This window comes from Pinus tabuliformis, chromosome 7, assembly GCF_031772625.1.
Source record: "Pinus tabuliformis cultivar Carrire ecotype Pingquan chromosome 7, CPIR1, whole genome shotgun sequence".
Lineage (NCBI taxonomy): Eukaryota > Viridiplantae > Streptophyta > Pinopsida > Pinales > Pinaceae > Pinus > Pinus tabuliformis.
Window position 1 is genome coordinate 1,121,805,655 of NC_142293.1, and position 21,657 is coordinate 1,121,827,311.

The window sequence follows — 21,657 nt, forward strand, 5'->3', positions numbered from 1 at the left end:
TTATTTTTTGTTTTTCATTAATTTTTTATTCAATTTTTTTTATTTTTACAAGTTAAAATTTTGGTTTTTTTACATTTTTATAGGTTTTTTTTGTTTGTTTTTTTCCATTTTTATATATTTTTTTGTATTTGATTTTTTTTTTGTTATATATGTGTGTGTGTGTGTGTGTGTTATTACTAACATGTTTTTATTATTTTTATTTTTGTCATGCTTTATGTTTTATTTTTATGTTTTACGTTTTTTTTTACATTTTTATAGGTTTTTGTTTTATTATTATTATTATTATTTTGTATTTGATTATTTTTTTGTCACGTTTTATTTTTATGTTTTATTGCTAACATGAAAATCACCAACATTTAAAAAAAATTATCCACACTTAATTGATTAGAAAAATTAAAGTGTAAAAACTAAGCCCTTTAAACAAAAAGGGTTGATGCTCATGAGCACTTTTCAAAATCAAGATGAAAATCACTGACCAAAAAAAATGTTCACACTTGATACATAAAAAAATTTAAAGTGTCAAAAATAAGTCCTCTAAAAAAATGTGTTGATGTTGCATCAACACTTTTCAAAATCAGCATGAAAATCACTAACATTTAAAAAAATTGTTCACACTAGATACATGAAAAATTTAAAGTGACAAAAATATGCTTAAAAAAAGGGTGTAATCCAGAATCACAATTTTTCAAAATGGAGTGATTTTTTCTACCTCAAAAAAATGGGTACTAGGTCATTTTCTTGTTTGGTCGGTAACTATGTTCAGCGAGTAAGTTCTTCCACTTGATGAGATACTTTGAAATTGATCGATTCCGTAGTTGTCGGGTTCTTATTTCCGTGACTTCTTCAAGTTCCAATATGATTTATCCTTCCTCGTCAAGTTCTGACAATATTATTTGAACTAGAAGCTTGTCACCTATAACCTTCTTTAAGCATGAAACATGGAAAACTGGGGGCACTCGAGAAGATGTAAGAAGTTCCAATTTGTATGCCATAGTACCAATATTTTGCAGCACTTTATAAGGACCATAGTACTTTGGTGATAATTTATTATCCTTCTTAGCTTGCTTGAGGGACATTTGTTTGTATGGTTGTAGTCGTAAAAATACCCAATCGCCTATGTCAAAACTTCTTTTGTTGCAATGTTGATCTGCTTGTTTTTTATTCGATTTTGCATGAAAGTGAGGTTATCATTCTTCTTCTTGATATGTCCTTCTATCTTGAGAGTTTGAGGAGTGGTAATTCCTGCCAATGCATTACAAGATATAGTCAGATTCATTTCTTCTTTCTCTGGGGTTAGTTCCTGGTGTATATCCTTTTCTTTTGACGTTTCTTGATCATTTTCTTCCTCATCTTCACAATCAATGTAAAATAATTTCTTCTCAACACACTTATAACCTTTAGTGTATTTGTTATCGCAACTGTAGCAAAGGTCATTTTCTCATTTTTCTTCCAATTGTTGTGGTGTCAGCCTTATAGGTTGTGGAAGGCTAGGAGAAACAACACTTCCATCTTTATAATTGTGAGTGGTAGGATTTCTTGTTGCCACAATTTTTCTTTCAAATTTTCTTTCTACCATGAATGCCTTCTCCAATGAATCAGGTTCCCAATGACAAACCTCATGTTGAATGTTATCATTTAAAGTCTCTATGAAGACGTCATCCTTTGCTTCTCTGGAATATCATTTACACTTATATTCAATTTTTGGAAGTCATCAATGTGCTCTGTCATTGAACCCTTTTGTTTTAGATTTATCAATTGGCTAAAGAAGTTGTTGCTCTTTGTATCCTCATAATGTACTATCATTTCCTCCATGAAAATTGACTAGGTGACAAGTGGTTTATGAGAACAAATCCCTTTATACCATAAAAATTTATTTGGTTCTAAATATAAATATGCAATACATACCTTTTGTAACAATTGCACACCATATAGTTCAAAATATTTCTCCATCTGTAGTATCCATGTTATGGGATCCTTGCCATCAAACTTCCTCATATCGATATTTGGAATATGTTGGATCTTCAATCCTACATTAGATTCTATGAAATCATGATTAACATTATTTTTTTTCTCATCATGAGTTTCCTCTACTACCTTTTCTCCATTAGGAGGCCTTTCGTGCAGCAGCTTTGTCCCACCTTCCTTTAAACCTTCCATGTCTTTCTTCAAATATTCCATGCCTTTATTCAAATATGCTTCCATACCATCAATATCAGCTTCCATGGCATAGATAAAACTATTTATCTTAGCTTCGATCGCATTCTTCAAATCATCCATCCAATTTTGATTACTAGGTGTTTTTATTTTCTTGATTCGAGTCATTCTTTTTCTTATTTGTAGGATCTCGATCTTGAATCTGTTTTATCTGTAAAAGTTCGGATCTCCAAGGTCCGGATTTGCGAACTATGGTAGCCCTCTAAGTCCTCCTTCCAATTCCACTAGTCTGATCGAAATTGGATTCTCCAAGAAAGAGTTATGCCCAATCTCCCAAGATGACTAGATTATATACTTTTTCAGTAGAGTGAACTTGTACGAAGTGCCACATGTCACTGTTTTGACCTTCGGACCTGAAAATGATACATAGAGAATTACAGTCCATCCTCTTTCTGTAACTTCTTACGAAATTTCAATATGATGCTCAGAGAGAAAGTTATGACGATTTTCCCAAGGTCACCTGTTTGGGATGTAATTTAGGAGCCTGTAAAACCCCTAAATGTCTTGGACCATATCCTGTAAATATAGAGAAACAAGATCTTAAGTTTGGGCCCAAGCTTCATCAAGATTTCAGCTCAAATGGGTTTTAAGTTTAGAGTCTGAGCCTTCGTAGAAACAAAACTATAGCGCAAATACCACGATAACCTGTTTGAGATGGAATTGTGGAGCTTGCAAAAACCCTAACTTCCTCATATCATGTCTCCAAAAATATAGCGCGACAAGACCTGAAATTAATACCCAAGGTTCATAATGATTTCGGCTCAAATGGTTTTTTTTTTAGCTTATGAAACTTCTTAGAGAAAAATTTATAGCAAAAATTTGACGATGACCTGTTTGGGGCAGCGAAACCCTAGAATCTAAAGCTCTGATACCAAATGTTATGAAACCAGCTCACAAAAAGATAGAAAAAATAGATCAACAACTTAGAAATCAACCTCTTCGAGGGGGAAACCTCCTTTACATTACACAAATGAACATTTATTGGATGATACAAATGACAAGACCTCCTTTCTATATATAGGAGTCTAAGGGATCATAATATAATCAGAGCCGACATAACAATAATAATGTAAGGGCACAACAATAACAATAGTGGGCTTCTATGGGGTACAATAATAACAATATGGGGGACTACATGGGCACAAAAATATAATAATGGGGTTGCACTAATAACAATAAGGGTTTACACTAGTAGTATAGGAACCTAACATGATAAGTTTTGCATGTATTTCATCTTCATCCTCCCAGAGCTTGGATTATATAAAGTATTCCTTGTGATTTTGATCTTCAATCTTCCATCATGATCTAGTGCCCCTTCATATTCTTGTTGGATAGTCTTTTTGCCTCTTCAGCTTCACAAGTGTGTTCTTGCATGATCTCATTGGCATCCTTCCTGGGCATCATTCTGTCATGTCAAAAGACAGTACTTGAATATGAAATTCACTCATGATAAGATGACATCAGCACAAAAATATCTTAGTCTAACTTCCTCATGTAATTCACTGCTTGAACCTGAGACAAAGTGCAAGACTAAGGGGGAGGCTCAGGGATTGTGCATTGTGCAGTTCTAGGAGGTAGTGATGAAGGTCTAATGACTATGACTGCATAATGTGCAATGGCTGAGGGGTTGGAAGACAAAATTACATAGTTGAGGGAGACAATGATGCAGTGAGGGAGGCTTGCTCACTCTGATTGCACAATGTGTAGTTCAGGGAAGATTGAGCTAATTGATTGCACAGTTTCACAGGTCAAAGAGGTAGTGAGGCTTGATTGTTGGCTGAGATTGTGCAATGTGTAATGGATGGTCGATTGGTAGAAAGATTATGCAAATTTCAGGGCAAGAGGTAGATATTGAACACTGTGACTGCACAAAGCACAGTCCTTGGAGGTAGTGACTGCATAGTGCACAGTTCTAGGAGGCAAGGGATGTTGACTAGGGCCTGAGACTAAAAAGTGCACAATTCAAGGAGGCATGCTGAAGAGTGGTTAGTTGGGTAATTTATAAAGAGGAATACTTCAGAAATCGACTGAGTGTGGGATTAGTGAGGCAGAGATGAAACTAGAACATCAATTGAACATGATCACACACTCATAAATGATCAACCACATGAAAATGAAGCACTTAACACCCAAAGTCAACATGTATGTATTGAAATGACAACAAAACGACACTTACCTCCAAGTGCGACACTTAAGATACACTTTACGACATAAGTGACGATGACAACAAAATAGTGCACTAAGTTGTGGGAGAGTGTCTAGCACATATTCTTATGATATATATGATCAAACAATGTAGAAGAGTGCGCTAGAACTGCCTTTAGTGGTGCGTTAATATGCAACACATGTAGGAGTGAAAACAATCAAAAGAAACACTTATGGCAATAGGAAAAAGTGAAAGCGACACATGTTAGAGCGAAAATTAAGCAAAATAAACACTTGTGAAAGTGAAAGCAAGCAAAAATGATAGTTGTGAAAGTGAAAGCGACACTTGCGAAAGTAAAGATGTGCAAAAGAGACAGTTGAGAAAACTCAATGAAATGAAGATATAATGCAACCAAGAGTGAGAGAGAGTCTATCAAATGATATTGTGCACTGACTGTCGGCATAAATTATGCAATGTATTATATTTATGGTTTGCGCGGTCATTGTCCACAGGGACTGCACAAACACTGCAACTAAACATTGCACACGCACTAATCCTAGACACTGCGCAAAGCCTTACTTTCAAGGATTGTGCAATGGATATTCTCAAGGATATACATTTGTTACTAAGATTACTATAAAGAGGTGTACTTATGGATACATCAAGGACTAAACATGTGTAAAAAAGTGGTTTCTACAGTTAGAATCTTAGCAGAAGACTTAAACACTTAGCACAACATCAACCAATCATGAAGCAATAGTGGGGAAACTTGAAATGATAGATCATAAAGTCATAGGTAGGCTCCAAAATTCAAGTGTAGGCAAAATTTTAGAGGGTGTTTGTTGTAGCGACAACATACATCTGCAAGGAAAATATCAATGCTCCGATATATCCTTTGTAAGGATTGTCCTCTTTATGAACTAGCGCTATCTCTTTAATGGTTGCTCTTTCACCTAGGCTCTAAAACCAGGTTGATTTTTCAAGAAAAACCTAATATTCTAAACTGATAATTACTTTCCAATTATTTCTTTAAACAATTTCAATGATGTCACATACATCATTAAGAAATTATACATATAAAATATCAACAGTAATGCAATAACGACAACAATATCATAAGGAGACAACCAAACACACATAAGAGACACAAATTTTACCTTGGGAAACCCAAACTCAAGAAAAACCCAAAAATATTTTCTTAGGAGAAGTTGTTCAATTTAGAAAAAGTATGGTCTGATTTTCTAGTCAAAATTGGTCAGATAGACAAAAGAAACCACATAGGTCAAACCTGATCAAACAAGCCAAAAATTTGTCCTTCTTGCTCCTACCTCAAAATTTGGTCAACCTTAATAAATAAGGTTGAAATCCGGCCTCCTGCAGCTGCCTCAGAATCTTGGCCAAACTCAATCAACAAGGCTGAAATTTAGCCTCTTGTATATGCCTCAGAATCTCAGTCAAATTGCCTAGAATCATAGTCGAACTTTGCCCAGAAATTCGGTCAACTCGCCCCATATATAATTCAATTAATGTAGGTCAAACTCCATTCCTCTTATTCTCTCTCTCCTTCGCACATGTGAACATAAGAATAGATGTTTTGATGATCCAAATTGATGTCTCCAAGTGAGAAGGTCATGTAGGTATAAATAGTGATAATGAGGTGCCCAAGGGGCACATTTCCTTGTGTTGGGCCGACCTATACTTTGGGGCTGACTTGAAATTTTTGGAGGCAAATTAAATTCAAAATTTAAATTTTAAATTTCTTCCTTTTTGACTAACTTGAAGAGTTGGGGAATACTAATCGCGAGTACCTAAAAATCAACATCGCTATTGTAACAACCCTGGTAAAAAATCCATGTAAAAGTTAATAAAGGAAAAATATTCACCAAGGTCATGGGACACGTATTCCAAGATGAATGTTGGGAAAAAACATAGTTATGGGGATCACTGGTGATTGATTAATGACTAAGGAAATTGGCAAAGGCAATGGCTAAGGCTTTGGAAAGGCAAAATGGCATTTATTGACATTTATTTATGAAAATAATGGAAATTAGGAGAAAAGGGAGGTGAAATGTCACAGGTTGCATGTGAGGAGAAAAATGAAGGAAAATAATGGAAAATTAAGAAAATATAGGCCTCATTAATAAAAAGGCTTCTGAGGATCAGTTCACAAACTTTTGTCAGTTCAATTTTAGAGCTCTCTCTCTATTCTCTCTCTCATAGTCTTGAACACTTCAATTTTTCTTGGAGCACTCTTGGAGGAGTGTGGCATACTTGGATTTTTGGAGTTATAAGGAAAAGGAAGAGGGTGAAAATGCAAGATTACATCAGGATTAGCAGCTACAACAAGTTTTGCTTACAGGTACCGAGTTGCATGTATTTTTTCCTCACTGGTTTTGGCATGCATGACATATGCATGTGGTTCATTGGTCATGATCTATCATTGGCATGGAGGATTGCCTGGATTGACAGTGGATTTACCTAGTCTTGACCTTTCCTGGATAGCCATGGTGTTGTGGGTTCATTTTATTTATTTATTATTATTATTATTATTTTTCCTAGTTGGTTCTCATGTTTCCTTTAACTTGGGTTGAGTTACTAGTCCTGGAAGCCCTGGTTGGACAAACGCTTCGGAAGCCCAATGACAAGTATGGGTTGAGTTACTAATCCTAGAAGCCTTAGTTGGAACAAACTCTTTGGAGCCCTAGAAGGCTTGGGTAGAGACCAATCTGGTGATGGTTTGAGATGTCTGACCGTGAGGTGGAATCACTATTTGATGGGTTGAGGTGGTTTGGCCTCTGGAAGCCCTAGTTTGGTTTTGATGGATTGTTTCATGAGATCCCACATTCATGCTTAGAATATGGCGCATGGGTGAATGGATGAAGAGAGATTTGGCTTAGCCATGTCTCCAATCAGGTGGTTCTTGGAAGTCCAAACCTGGTTGGACTTTTCATCATTAATATGAGGTTATTTCTCCTTGTTATTTCATGAGTTTTATACAGATTTATATGTCGATTATATGGTTGTTGTTTCCTTGGTATTTCTATTGTTATGATGTTTGTTATGAACATGTATTATGACAGTGGATGTGTATGGCTCTCATCATGTTTTTACTTGTAAAGGAATGAACAATGTATCTATGCAACTATAGATGAAATTGCAGCTAATGTGTTAAGGCATCAATGCTTCTTAGTGATTCTCATATAAGTATGAGACCCCTATGCTCAATTATGTTGTTAAGACATGTACCTTCATGTTTGTGACATGTTTGACGAAATGGCTGTCATGGCTAGTAGGGTTCCAATCTAGCCCTTGTTGATGTTTTTACAGATGAATCTTTGTTTCGCTGTGAAATTTCATTTCTGAACCTGTCATTGAGTTGTAGGCAATGACCTGGGATCTGGGCCTGAAAATGTGGCACGAATCCCAAAGTCACAGGGACAAGACTGAGGAGAAAAGTCCCCATACACACCCATGCCTTGTTGTGGGAGTGATTGGAGTCTCCCAGACGCACTTGTCCATATCAAGGGAGCATCCAAAGGTTTGATGCATTAAAAATTCAGTGGGCCTCAGGGGCTAGTTACCTGAGTGGTTGGGATGGCTCCTCGAAGTTCTGTTGCTGATGTGGAAGGTTTGTGGGATGTGTTCCATTTATTCCACTTCCTTAACTTACACAAAAGGATTCAAATCATATCATAGTAACTTCTCGGCACATGTTTACCCTAGTTGGCTAGTTACTTGGGTAGATGTGGGAAGAGAGTGTTACAAAGTGGTATCATAGCATGCTTCACCGCTCAGACTGGATGGGTTGTGTGTTCATCATGTATTCATATCAGTTGCATATCTGCTTCTTGTTTTGTAAGATCGTGTGTTTGTTGCATTTGCATGGTATGGGTTATGGTTGCAGCGAGGTCGCCATGGGAAGTTGATGGTGTCATTGTGGAGTGTGTCATCCTGAGTGTATGGTTGATTATTCATTGTTTATGCATGTCAATATTCATATGTGGTCAAGTGTACAGTGATGTGGTGACTGTTGTCATGCATGAGGGCATGGTATGTGTAGTTGACATGGTCATGCATTGATGACTGGACTCTATCTAAAATGATGGTTATATGCTTATATGCTTATGTGTTATATTTCTATATGTTGTCATGATTATGTTATACATGTATTACACTGATTTGTTGATCTTGCAAACGAGATATCCTCTCTAAATTATGCTAAGGTACATTGGTTTATTGTGATTTGATTTAGCTGACATGACATACCTTGTAGGAAGAATATCAAATATGAGTAGTAAGATGGTAAAATATAGTTCCTGAGACTCTCCCTATGGATCAGATGAGCAACATGGTGTTGGGAACTCTTTTCATTTGGCGGACACACTGATAAGCTTAAAGGTAGAAATAAGTAGTTGTAAGGCAGGTAATGACAGAATCCTACAGGCATAGGAGAAACAAGCAGAGGTAAATGTGGTGATACTTCAAAGTTTGTAAAAAATGCAGCGATAGAGACCACTTCGGATCAGCCATGAGTAGGAGGAAAAAACTAATGGGGCATATGGAAGTAGGTCTCATGGCGAGTACAAGTCAGATAGAGATGACACGATCAAATATGGTAAGTTCTTGGACACTCCAAATAGGAGAGGTGATAAACACAAGTACTATTCTAGTTCTGGTTCTGGCAGGCATTATGATCAACATCGTTATCATCCTTACAGGAGGAGTGACAGGGGATATTTTATGGACAAGTTTAAGAAAGCAAAGCCACCTACATTTGATGGAGAGATGAAGAAATCACAGGATACAGAGGCATGGTTGCCTGGTATGAGGAAATTCTTCAGATTGCATGATTATGTAGAGAACATGAAAGCCATAATAGTTACAGTCAGTCTTAAAGGTAAAGCAGATATCTGGTGGGAAGATGTAAAGAACGTCAGAGGCACTCATGAGGAGGAATTGACTTGGAGTGAGTTCGAGAGGCTATTCTAAAAGAAGTATCTATCAAAGAGATACTTTGATGACAGGGCAAAAGAATTACATGAGTTGAAGATGGGATATATGACAGATGAGGAGTACACTAGTAGGTTCTTTGAGCTATTGAGGTATGTACCTTACCTCAAGGAGGAGAAGGCCAAGATGCAGAGATTGATTAGTGGATTACCAATTGCATTCAAAGATAGGATTGAGTTCGATGAGCCTAGATCATTGGAGGAGGCCATATGAAAGCTAAAGAATTTATATGAGCAATCGAAACACATATATGAGACTAAGCCGGACTAGAAAGGTAATGCAAAGAACAAAGGAAAATGGGACAAGAAGCGAGAAAGACCTCAGGGTACAGGTAATAAAGAGAATGCAGCGCCATTTAAGAAGTTTAATGCATCTGATAGAGGACAGGGACTTCGATATAAGGAGCAGAATAAGGATGAAGTCTGGAAGCATTTGCAGTGTTGGTCTTGTGGAGGAGAGCAGCGTGGGAGAGATTGTCCCCAACATCAAGGTGGTAGATCGCAGATCTATAGTTCTCATGAGACACAAACAGTGGGAGATGTTTGGGAGAGCATTGCTAAGATCTATGCAGTGTTGGATAACAGATAGGCAGATCACCAGGTGTCTATTATCAAGATGGATGATAAGCTTTATGATCAAGTTGTTTCTATTTTGCTTGATCCTATATCTAATTGTGGTTATGTTAAGTTTGAATAAAGAAGTGCATGTAGTCTCTTGGTTAGTGCAGTTAGCTAAAGGTACAAAGAAGCGAGTTCATCATTGGGTAAGAGCTTGTGTATTTGATTTTGAATGGTATGCCTACCGCAACACATTGGAATGTATTTCCATTGGGATCATACAATATGTTGTTGGGCATGGATTGGTTATACCTTTGTAGAATTAAGGTGGATTGTTATGACAAAGCCGTTGAGTGCTTGGATGAAAATGGGGAACAAAGAGTCTTGCAGGGTAAGAAGAAAGCAACATCAGTTAGAATGGTGACGACTATGCAAGCCAAGCATAGACGTAGGAAAGGGTGTGAATTATTTGCAGTGCACATTTCTAGTGACAAAAGTAAGGAATTTGAGGATACATATGTTTTGAGCAGGTACCCATTTCTATAACAGTTTTAGGGTGTATTTCCTGCAGATATTTCATAGTTTCCACCTAACAGGGAAGTAGATTTTTCTATTGAGTTGGTGCCAAGGGAAGCTCTGGCATCAAAGGCACCTTACAGAATGAGCAATCCAAAGTTGGTAGAGTTGAAACTACAATTGAAGGAAATGTTGGACAAGGGATACATTGAGCCAAGTGTATCACCATGGGGTGCACCGTAATTTTTGTGAAGAAGAAGGATGGTAATCTCAGGTTGTGCATCGATCACAAGTAGTTGCATAAAGTGACTATCAAGAACAAGTATCCGTTACCGAGGATTTATGACTTGTTTGATTAGTTGAAGGGAGCAGCAATGTTCTCGAATATTGAACTGAGATCCGGATATCATCGGGTTTGCATTAAAGAAGAGGACATCTACAGACAACTTTCTGGACCAGGTATGGACATTATGAGTTTTTTGTAGTTCCATTTGGTTTAACTAATGTTCCAACTACCATTATGTGCTTGATGAATAGTGTGTTGCATCCGTATTTGTACAAGTTTGTTATTGTGTTCATTGATGATATATTGGTATATTAAAAAAATGAAGAAGAACATGTCGAGCATTTAACAACGGTGTTGATATTGTTGAGAGAGCATCAATTGTATGCTCAAATCAACAAGTGTAGTTTCTTTCAGACTGAGGGAAAGTACTTGGGACATGTGGTTTCCAAGGATGGAATAGCAGTGGACCCAGAAAAGGTAGGAGCTATCATGGAGTGGGAAGCTCCCGTGAATGTGGATGAGATGAGATCTTTCATGGGGTTCACATGTTATTACAGGAGGTTCATAAGGAACTTATCCCAAACTGCCTATCCTATCACATTATTGCAAAGGAAAGGTAATAAGTTTGAATGGAAGGAGGAGTGTGTAGCCAGTTTTGAGAAGCTCAAGTAGTTGTTGACCCATGCACCAGTGTTAAAGATTGTAGATCTTGACAAAGAGTTTGTAGTAGGTACATATGCTTGCAAGAGAGGACTTGGTGGAGTCTTTATGCAAGATGGACATGTGGTATGCTAAGAGTCACGAAAATTGTATGAGCATGAACATAACTACTCGACACATGATCTTGAGTTGGCAACGATCATATATGCATTGAAGATGTGGAGGCACTATCTTCTTGGCAGGAGGTTTGTATTTATGAGTGATAATAATGCTTTGTGGTAGCTATTTAACCAACCGAATTTGAATGGCAGGAAAACTCGGTGGTTGGCCATGATCAACGAGTTCGACTTTAATATAATGTATATCAAAGATAAAGAGAACAGGGTGGAATATGTTCTCAGCAAGCGGATACAGGTAAATCACATAGCAACTATGAGCTCCTATGGGATAGTTTTATAGGATAGGATCTTGCAAGAAGGTCAGTAGGATAACAGGTATATGGATATTGTGCACAAGTTGCAGCAGAGTATAGGTACATGTACAAGTACAGGTAGTGGTACAGGTACAGGTGGTGGTACATGTACAAGTATAGGTATAGGTACAAGTAATGGTATAGGTATAGGTACAGATGCAGGTGCATAAGATGTGGACTATTGTCTCACAATAGATGGATTGGTTAGATTTAGGGATAGGATATATGTGCCAGATAGCAGTGAGCTCAAGAAGGTGATCTTGAGGAAGTTTCATGCGAAACCATATTCAAGTCACCCAAGCTATCAGAAGACATTGACAACACTGAAGAAGTTTTACTATTGGTTGAATTTGAAGAGTTCGTGGCTAGGTGCTTGGATTGTTAGCAAGTGAAGTCAGCGTTTAAGCATCCAGGTGGTCTACTACAGTCGATTTCGGTTCCAGAGTGGAAATGGGAGGTCATTTCCATGGAATTTATCACAGGTTTTCCGAGGACAGTGAGACAACATGATTCCATCATGGTAGTGGTGGACAGGTTGACAAAGGTAGCACACTTCATTCCAGTGAAGTCTACATTCTCATCAAGTGATGTAGCACAAGTCTTCATCAGGGACATGGTCAGATTGCATGGAGTTCTGAAGAAGATTGTGTCAGATAGGGATGCGAAGTTCACTTCCAAGTTTTGGAAGGAGTTATTTACAAGTTTGGGCACAAATTTGGTCTTTAGTATAGCTTATCATCCACAAACAGATGGACAGATGGAGAGGGTCAACAAGATATTGGAGGACATGTTGAGGATGTATTTGATGCATCAACAATGGAAGTGGGAAGAGTACCTTCCACTGGTAGAGTTAACTTACATCAACGGGTACCAAGATTCACTGAGGATGAGTTCATTTGAGGCACTGTATGGGCAGAGTTGTAATACTCCCATATGTTGGAGTGATCTAGTTAACAGGGTGTTGATTGGACCATACGTGTTTAAAGACATGGAGCGAGAAATGTAGGTAATCAAGAAGAATTTGAAAGCAACACAGGATAGGCAGAGAATCTATGCAGATCAGAATATGTTGTTCAAGGAGTTCTAGGTTGGGGAACACGTGTACTTGTGCATTAAATCGAAGAAGATTTCCTTGCAGATTGGATCATGTGCCAAGCTGTCACCCCAATTTTTTGGACGTTTCTAAGAGGATTAGGCCAATAGCCTATCAACTTGCATTGCCTCCGACAATGAAAGTCCATGATGTTTTCCATGTGTCATTGCTTAAGAAATATGTTAAAGACGCTAATCACGTGATTGGCTAGTTTTTGTTGTAGGTGGAGCCAGAAGGAGAATTCCAGACGGAACCACAGTGCATTTTGCAAAGAAAGATGCTTATGCTCTGGAACCGAGCAATCGAGTAGGTTAAAGTGCAATGGAAGAACTTTGGGCCCGATAAAGCTACATGGGAGATGGTGGATCATATGTGGACTATGTATTTTTCCTTATTCACTAGTTGAGTGGATGTTTTTGGTACATGTTTTGGTGATATTTGGTATATGTACATATGTACATGGATGTAAATACTGGCATGAGCTTTGTTATAAAGCTCCAATAAGTGGTATTGGTGTCATGTAATTATGATGTTATACTTGTTATGTTGTCATATTGGTTACTTCTCAACGAGATGATCATTGTAAATATTGTAACGAGCTAAGTTATAAAGCTCCGTGGAAAATATGTTTTGCTTACAACAACCTTTTTGGTTGTAGGTGTTATTGACCACTGAGGAGGGTGTTCCCCCAAGGGGTGGGTTGTGTAACAACCCTGGTAAAAAATTCATGTAAAAGTTAATAAAGGAAAAATATTCACCAAGGTCATGGGACACGTATTCCAAGCTGAATGTTGGGCAAAAGCATAGTGATGGGCATCACTGGTGATTGATTAATGGTTAAGGAAAATGGCAAAGGCAATGGCTAAGGCTTTGGAAAGGAAAAATGGAATTTATTGGCATTTATTTATGAAAATAATGGAAATTAGGAGAAAAGAGAGGTGAAAGGTTATAGGTTGCATGTGAGGAGGAAAATGAAGGAAAATAATGGAAAATGAAGAAAATAGAGGCCTCATTAATAAAAAGGCTTCTGAGGATCAGTTCACAGACTTTTTTCAATTCAGTTTTGGAGCTCTATCTCTATTCTCTCTCTCATACTCTTGGACACTTAGAGTTTTCTTGGAGCACTCTTGGAGGAGTGTGGCATACTTCGAGTTTTGGAGCAAGAAGGCAAAGGAAGAGGAGGAAAGCATAAGGGAACATTGGGATCAACAACTACAATGGGTTTTTCTTGCAGGTATTGAGTTGCATGTATGTTTTCCTCACTAGTTTTGGCATGCATGGCATATGCATGTGGTTTATTGTTCATGATCTATCATTGGCATGGAGTATTATGTAGATTGACAATTGCCATTTTCAGTATAACCATGGTTTTGTGGGTTCATTTATTTGTTTTTCTAGTTGGTTCTCATGTTTCCTTTAGCTTGGGTTGAGTTACTAGTCCTGGAAGCCCTAGTTGGACAAACGCTTTGGAAGCCTGACGACAACTGTGGGTTGAGTTACTAGTCCTGGAGCCTTGGTTGGAACAAACACTCTGGAGCTCTGGAAGGCTTGGGTAGAGACCAATCTGGTGATGGTTTGTGATGTCTGTCTATGTGGTGGAATCACTATTTGATGGATTGAGGTGGCTTGGCCTCTGGAAGCCCTAGTTCGGGCTTGATGGATTGTTCCATGAGTTCCCACATTCATGCTTGGAATATGGCACGAGGGTGACTTGCTAAAGAGAGATTTGGCTCATCCATGTCTATGATCTGGTGGTTTGCGTAAATCCCAAACTTGGTTGGCATTTGCATCATTAATATGAGGTTATTTCTCCTTGTTATTTAATGAGTATTATACTGGTTTATATGTGGATTATATGGTCATTGTTTCCTTGGTATTTCTATTGTTATCATGTTGGTTATGAACATGTATTATGACAATGGCTATGTATCAATCTCATCATGTTTTTACTTGTAAAGGAATGAGCAATGTATCTATGGCCTAATAGATGAAATTGTAGCTAATGTGTTGAGGCATCAATGCTTCTTAGCAATTCTCAGATAAGTATGAGACCCCTATGCTCAGTTCTGTTGTTAAGACATGTAGCTTTCATGTTTGTGACATGTTTGACGAAATGCTTGTCATGGTTAGTAGGGGTCTAGTCTAGTCCTTGTTGATGTTTTTGCAAATGTATCTTTGTTCCACTATGAAATTTAATTTCTGGACCTATCATTGAGTTATGGGTAGTGACCTCAGCTCTGGACCTGAAAAAGTGGCACGAATCTTGGAGTCGTAGGCACAAGACTGAGGATAAAAGTCCCCAGATGCACCCATGCCTTGTTGTGGGAGTGACTGGAGCCTCCCAGATGCACCCTTTTCCATATCAAGGGAGCATCCAGGGGTTTGATGCACTAAAACTTCAGTTGGACTCAAGGGATGGTTGCCTGAGTGGTTGGGATGACCACTGGGAGTTTTGTTGCTGATGTGGGAGGTCTGTGTGATGTGTTCCACTGGTTCCACTTCCTTAACTGTCACATAGGGTGTTGAATCATATCATAGTAGCTTCTAGTCACATGTTTACCCTGGTTGGGAAATTACTTGGGTAGATGTGGGAGGAGGGTGTTACAACTACCTACCGATATTGTAGCCATTCCATATGGAATAAATTATCATGGTATTCCAACCTATCCACAATATGGTCTATATACATTCAAAAGGGTTATTTCCTTACTAAGGTCTAGAGAGAACATATTAGTCCCTATATCTACTGTAAATGCCCAAGAATTAGTAAGGGCCAATGTGCATTTCTTCTACCTAGTTATGTTCCATCTCAACCTCAAAATAACATTGATAAAAGGAAATTCCCAACTATCTAAGATTTTTGATGAGGAGTTTCCTTCCCATAAACCATATTGTCTTGAAAAAGAATGGTAAAAGGATTTGTTGCCTCTAATAATATTTTTTAAGACCAATTTTTTTTAAGGGTTGACCAATCCTTGACAATTAAGGGTCATGAAAATCATTTTAATCTCTCTTTGGGGGGAATTTGATCTGAATGTATTTATCAAATACAACTTCTCACCACATTTAATTTATGAGGATGCTTGTTTTTGAGTCAATGACATAAAAAATTTCCTTCCCTTCTAAGGGGACTTTTGGCTATTTTCTGGTATAAAATCCAAACCCCTCACCTCCCCAAGAAAATCAATGATTCCTTTCTCCTCAACTAAGATTGTATTTAAGGGTTTCCTTGGAATTCATGTTTCTATGTGCCTAGGTATCATTTGCATATACACTTGGATTTGCAGAGGAACCCATTTGAGAGATTTCATCTAACTAGCTTTTTCTATCATAAAAATAAGAACGGGAATTAGAAGAGTAGGGTTAGCTTTTTTATTACAAAGAGGGTAGACAGTAAGTCATTCAAGGGTTATGGATCTTTGATATCATCATCTAATCCCCAAGTCCCATATATCATATTAGAATAACATTTTCTTTTAATTGATGAAGGGGACTTTATGGACTTATCTGGAAGTGTTGAGTAGCCCTTATTATCATAAGTTTATTCCATAATATGATATTTAGATTGTCTTGTGTCCAAGGATTGGATAAAAACTACTTGAGGTAACTTCTATAAACATTCAATTACCACATCACCTTCTATAACTTCCATCAATTTTGAGTATGAATTCAATCTCTTTAATTTTTTGCATGTCACATATGTGTAGTCAATTGTTAGATGTCCATAATTATGACATTTGCCACACCTAAAGGGAATGTCTTTTTAGTGTCTAAGTTCACTTGAAATATTCCAAACTTTTCTAAATTTCCATATTATCTGCTAGGCCCTTGCAAGTATCCAGACCACCCCGAATACGAGCTATAACCATATAACCCAAGTCTCTAAATGACAAATCAACCTCATAAAAGATATCCAATGCGTTAATGATTTCCTCAAATACTTGCTTTGACCACATGACTAGAGGGAGCCTCAGAATCCTCTCCGAGGTCAGGATGATATTAAGATGTGTACATGTTGCATCAAGCTAACTCTTTATGCCACTTTTTTCCTAGAAAAAGGTTCATTGGAGCTTGCATCTTTTTAACACATCGATGATGTTTAGGTTTCCTCCCACATTTTGTCTTCACAACCCTAAATTCCTTGAAGCCATGGTTGATAATCTCCTCATATGCTAGTATTCTAGCATAAACCCAAACTCTTAGTACTAGTCATACCTTTGATCTCAACCATAATAAAGGATTTTAGGATCAATACAGGTCTTATTTGAATTAAGGGTGGGGATATAACTTATAATTTGAATGACATAAATACTTGTATATGTTGTTCTTGTGGTTTAAAGTCCATGAATGCTCTAGATCTGATCCATCATGCTACTATGCAGGAATACTATTCCTACATTTAAGAATTTTGAGTGATACATCAACAAAACCCTTTGCCTCCTTTATTAGTTTTCCATTCCTTGTATGGTGATTTGAAAGAGCCTATACCATTTCTCTTATGATGGCAACAATCTCTTTTTCTAATGGTATTGATTCCACATAAGAAGTCCTCCATAAATTCGATGTGTCTTTAGAAGTGTAAACTATCACGTTGGACCATATAGGTTAGCATTCTAGTAGATCCTTCGTGTAGACTAACATCTCCTCCTCTAGTATCAATATATCTATGCCACCTTCCCTCCTATCCCAATGGCATTGTCACAAATATCATGTACAAAAGCCCTATTATCATGAAGTATGGTAATTATTGATACATCCCTTTGTTAGAAGATAGCTACCATAAAAAAGAAAGAAATTTTAACGTCCATAAAGCTAAAAATAACTTATAAGATATAACCTATAAGCTAAAAATAACATATATTACAAACAATGTAATAACCTAAATCCAATATTCTTTAAAATGTTTTACTTAAACGTGATGAAATATAAACCACCACCTAATTTTACAAGGAGTTGTCTTTCGGGGTACGGCAATCGAGTGGAAAAATTTGAGGTGAAATTTTGATTTGTGTTATTTAAACTAGTTTTTTCACTGTATATAGCACCTTGGAAACCCCAATGGCACTTCAATTGAACAGAGTTACCCATCAAACTTGTGATTTCAATAAATTCATCCCAGATTTTAGAGAAATTACATCAGCCGTAAAAACTTCCAAAAAATCACACTAAAAACAACTCCATTTTACAAAGTCCAAAAAAAAAGAAGCTTTCACCCAATTTTACAAAGGAGTCATCTAATGAGGCGGAGGAATTGCCGGACGGGCAAAAGTGGCCGGAATCGGGGCAAACAAATTTCAAAAAATCTTGTAGAGGTAGTGTTTGAATCGTGTTTTTGATGGTTGCAATGGATTCAGCGCCATCAAAAACGTCTAAGATACCTAAAATTTTGAAGTTTAACAACTATAACTTAGATTTACAAAAAGCAAAAAAATTTCAAAAAATCTTGTAGAGGTAGTGTTTGAATCGTGTTTTTGATGGTTGCAATGGATTCAGCGCCATCAAAAACGTCTAAGATACCTAAAATTTTGAAGTTTAACAACTATAACTTAGATTTACAAAAATCCTTAACGAATTTTCTCTAAATATAACTAGAATTTCCATAGCTTTCTGGTTAACTCCTCCACCTCATTACACACGAGAACAAATTACACGAGTAATGTAATAACCGAAAATAGCCCATGCGTCCATAAAATCTTTATAGCGAAACGATCATTCTCTGAAGGGGAAAGAGTAATTAAGATAGCGTGCCAAACACGTTGTGATTGCCCCTGCAAGATTATCATTTGTTAAGGCCCTGCCCACTAATGCGACAAATTCCAACGCAGTGTGAATCCAGAGACAGTGTTTCTTTCTGTCCTACACGACAACAATTTTTTAACTCGATCCCTCCAAAGAGGAGATTTGGAACACGCTTTTACATTTTATTTTCTTGTGACATGCTCGGTGGGGAATGTAGGAGTTATCATTCTTACTTCGCTCTAAATTTACTTTTCAAACAAAATAAAATAATTATAACTGATTATGTATCTGGGGAGATTCAAATCAGATATCGAAGATCTCGACACTTGTGATGATTTGAGGTCGCAAGTGCCTCTGGATTTTAATTAAACTCCAGATAAGCCTCCTACCCAATTGGAGTTGGATATACCCAATAATTAAACCTGGAATTACCCCACGATTCATTAATATCCGCATTCCATTTCGACTATTGCTTGGTTAATGAAATTGTTTTCTTCTTTCAATCACAGGAACTGCATGCATGCTTCTGAATCTGCTGCTACTCCTGCCTGTACTATATAAGTGAAAGTGATTCGCTTTTCTCCATTTGGTATATTTCGCTTCTGCCCCACTCTTAATCCCAATCTGTTGTTGCATTCATTCATTGAGTTCGAGTTTGTCCATGTGCGTTAGTTTCATTAATTTTTTTACTTAATTATGTGTCTTTGAAGTTCTTGATTTGTATTCTTTTCTAAGTTGAGTTCTTCTGATCTTAATCTTCGTGGGCTCCGGAATCATCTCTGGTATTTTCGGCGTCACATGTTTTCTTTTAATGCATGATTTCTTTTATTTACTTGCAGAGGAGAAGAAAAGGACAGACTAAAATACCAAACGACCAATTGCTTGCACAGCAAAGGGGAGAATTTTGTGTCAATTCAAGAGCAAATACAGGAGGCTTAGACCAAAGCAGGTGGGAACGAACATCATTGATGAATTTCCATAATTATATGTTTTTTAATTGCTAAAATCAAAGAATTTCCCTAGGAAGCAATAACAAGGGGTTTATGGGGTTAAATCAAGGCATTTTGATGTGAAATTTGCCCCGTCATTGTCATTTTCATAGTGGAAACATCAACGGAATGGAGTCACTCAAGCTTCCTTCCCCGCTGGCACTGGGAGCGGTAGAGGCAGGCATCTGGCACATACAACTTCTCCCTTACAAGTATCGCTCATGTTGAGTTTGCAGTATGGCATATACTATAGATTATAGTAGGTGCAATCACTAACTGGTAATGGCAAGTCTTAGGCTTTAGCCATAGGAGAATTGCCACTTTGTATACCAAAACACATCTAACTATTTCTGGCCTGGGTGTTAGTGTGAAGAGCGTGAGTGGTGGATGTAGATACCAAAGTTTATCATACGAGTTTGCAGATAGAGAAGCTTGCATACAGGTTGTTTTTTTAAGACTTTTGAGGCTGTTTTAGGGGAGTCAGGTTTTTACTCATATAGTCTGCATGACTGACTTAACTAAGTGAAATATCGATCAATGATACAAGTGTCGTACAAATCAGGCAGTGTCATTACACATTCATACCCAAGAGGGACAACTCAACCACTAGCAAAACTTGACAAAAACCCAGGCCATAACTAAGAATATAAAATGATACATACAATATTCAATTCTTAAAAGAAAAAGGGAAGGGTTGACAATTTCAGGACAAATCTGTAAAATAGATTGTTCAATGTAAGCAATGATGTATACCATCTCTAGACCAATAAGGTTCTACTGGACAAATAAAGGGAATCATATTATTAATATTTTTTTGGAATATCATTTCTGTTGGACAAATATGGGGAATTATATCTGTATTCTTTAGAATGTCATTTTTATGATTGTATATGGTGGGAATCAAAGCATCATAATCATTACTGTCTAGTTCTGGAAAAACAGTTAAAATTATGAAACTGACTAAAATTATATTTTATATTATGTAAGTCCAAATAAAATGGAACTCATCCTCAACTTCCTTAGTATTACATATCTTGCAAATTTGTTTATTCCAAAGTGTTTTTAACCCTACAACTCATGTAAATACTTAATAGTCAACTGAAATGTATATTAAGATTCAAAATAGAGACAAACAATGGACATCAAATAGTTTAAATAATCCAAAAATTATATAGAAAAATAAAATAAATGTACAAAGTCCTAATGCTATGGAAGATACATTATGGCTTACATGATGAATCATGGAGTGGAATCCCATAAAAGGCTAAAATCACTCTCAAGCTCATTCAAAGTAACCCCCTTGCCTCCGTTAGTGCTATTGAGTCTATATTCAAGACTGTCTATTCAACTATTGGCACTAAACAATGATAACAGGTTCACAAATTGGCGCACAATAGCTGTACTCTAGATTTATCCTAGGTGGACATTGACATTTTTACCATCCAGAGGATGGAATCTCAACCAAGTTACTAAGGAAGAACCAATGATGGTAGTAATTGGAAACTACTAGGGACAAGAAGAAATTATAGAGGTTTAGAGCTGTTGTGAGAGTATCGTGACCTATTTCCAAGCATTTCATATTAATGAAGATTGAATTAAAACATGACACAAAACCTTCAAGAAGAGACTGTTCTGCTTGAACCTAAGGTAGAAGGGGAAAGTATAGCAAGAGTTGGATACAATATTGAATGCAAGCCTTGTAATTCCAGTGGAAGATTTAGAAGAGTTCAGTGGCAATAAAAAACAAAACACTAGATGTTTAAGGATATGTGTAGATTTTTACACTTCGAATGAATCTCGTGTGATCCTTTCCCAACATTGTTCACCAGTGAGATCTTAAATACTGTTGTTGAAAGGGAGGTGTACCAAACTCTGTCCTTACCAGAATAAATGAGAAAGCCAGGGTGCGGGTTCAGTGACTTAGGATGAACACGCAGGGGTGTGGGTTCAGTGACTCAGGATGAACAGGCAGGGG

The 21,657-nt window shown here is 37.1% G+C and overlaps 1 protein-coding gene across 3 annotated transcripts in view; it reads left to right on the forward strand.

Moving 5' to 3' along the window:
• The first annotated feature begins 18,900 nt into the window (after nt 1-18,900).
• The window catches only part of LOC149251460 (uncharacterized), a 194,063-nt gene continuing 191,306 nt past the window's right edge, over nt 18,901-21,657 (forward strand). For 2 of the 3 annotated variants that reach the window (XM_089456531.1, XM_089456532.1), the window contains exons 1-2: nt 18,903-19,282; nt 19,533-19,642. The gene's annotated coding sequence lies outside the window, so the exon portion shown is untranslated. Of the gene's footprint in view, nt 19,283-19,532; nt 19,643-21,657 lie in introns of all 3 variants that reach the window. The other variant, XR_016265984.1, reaches the window with a different exon arrangement.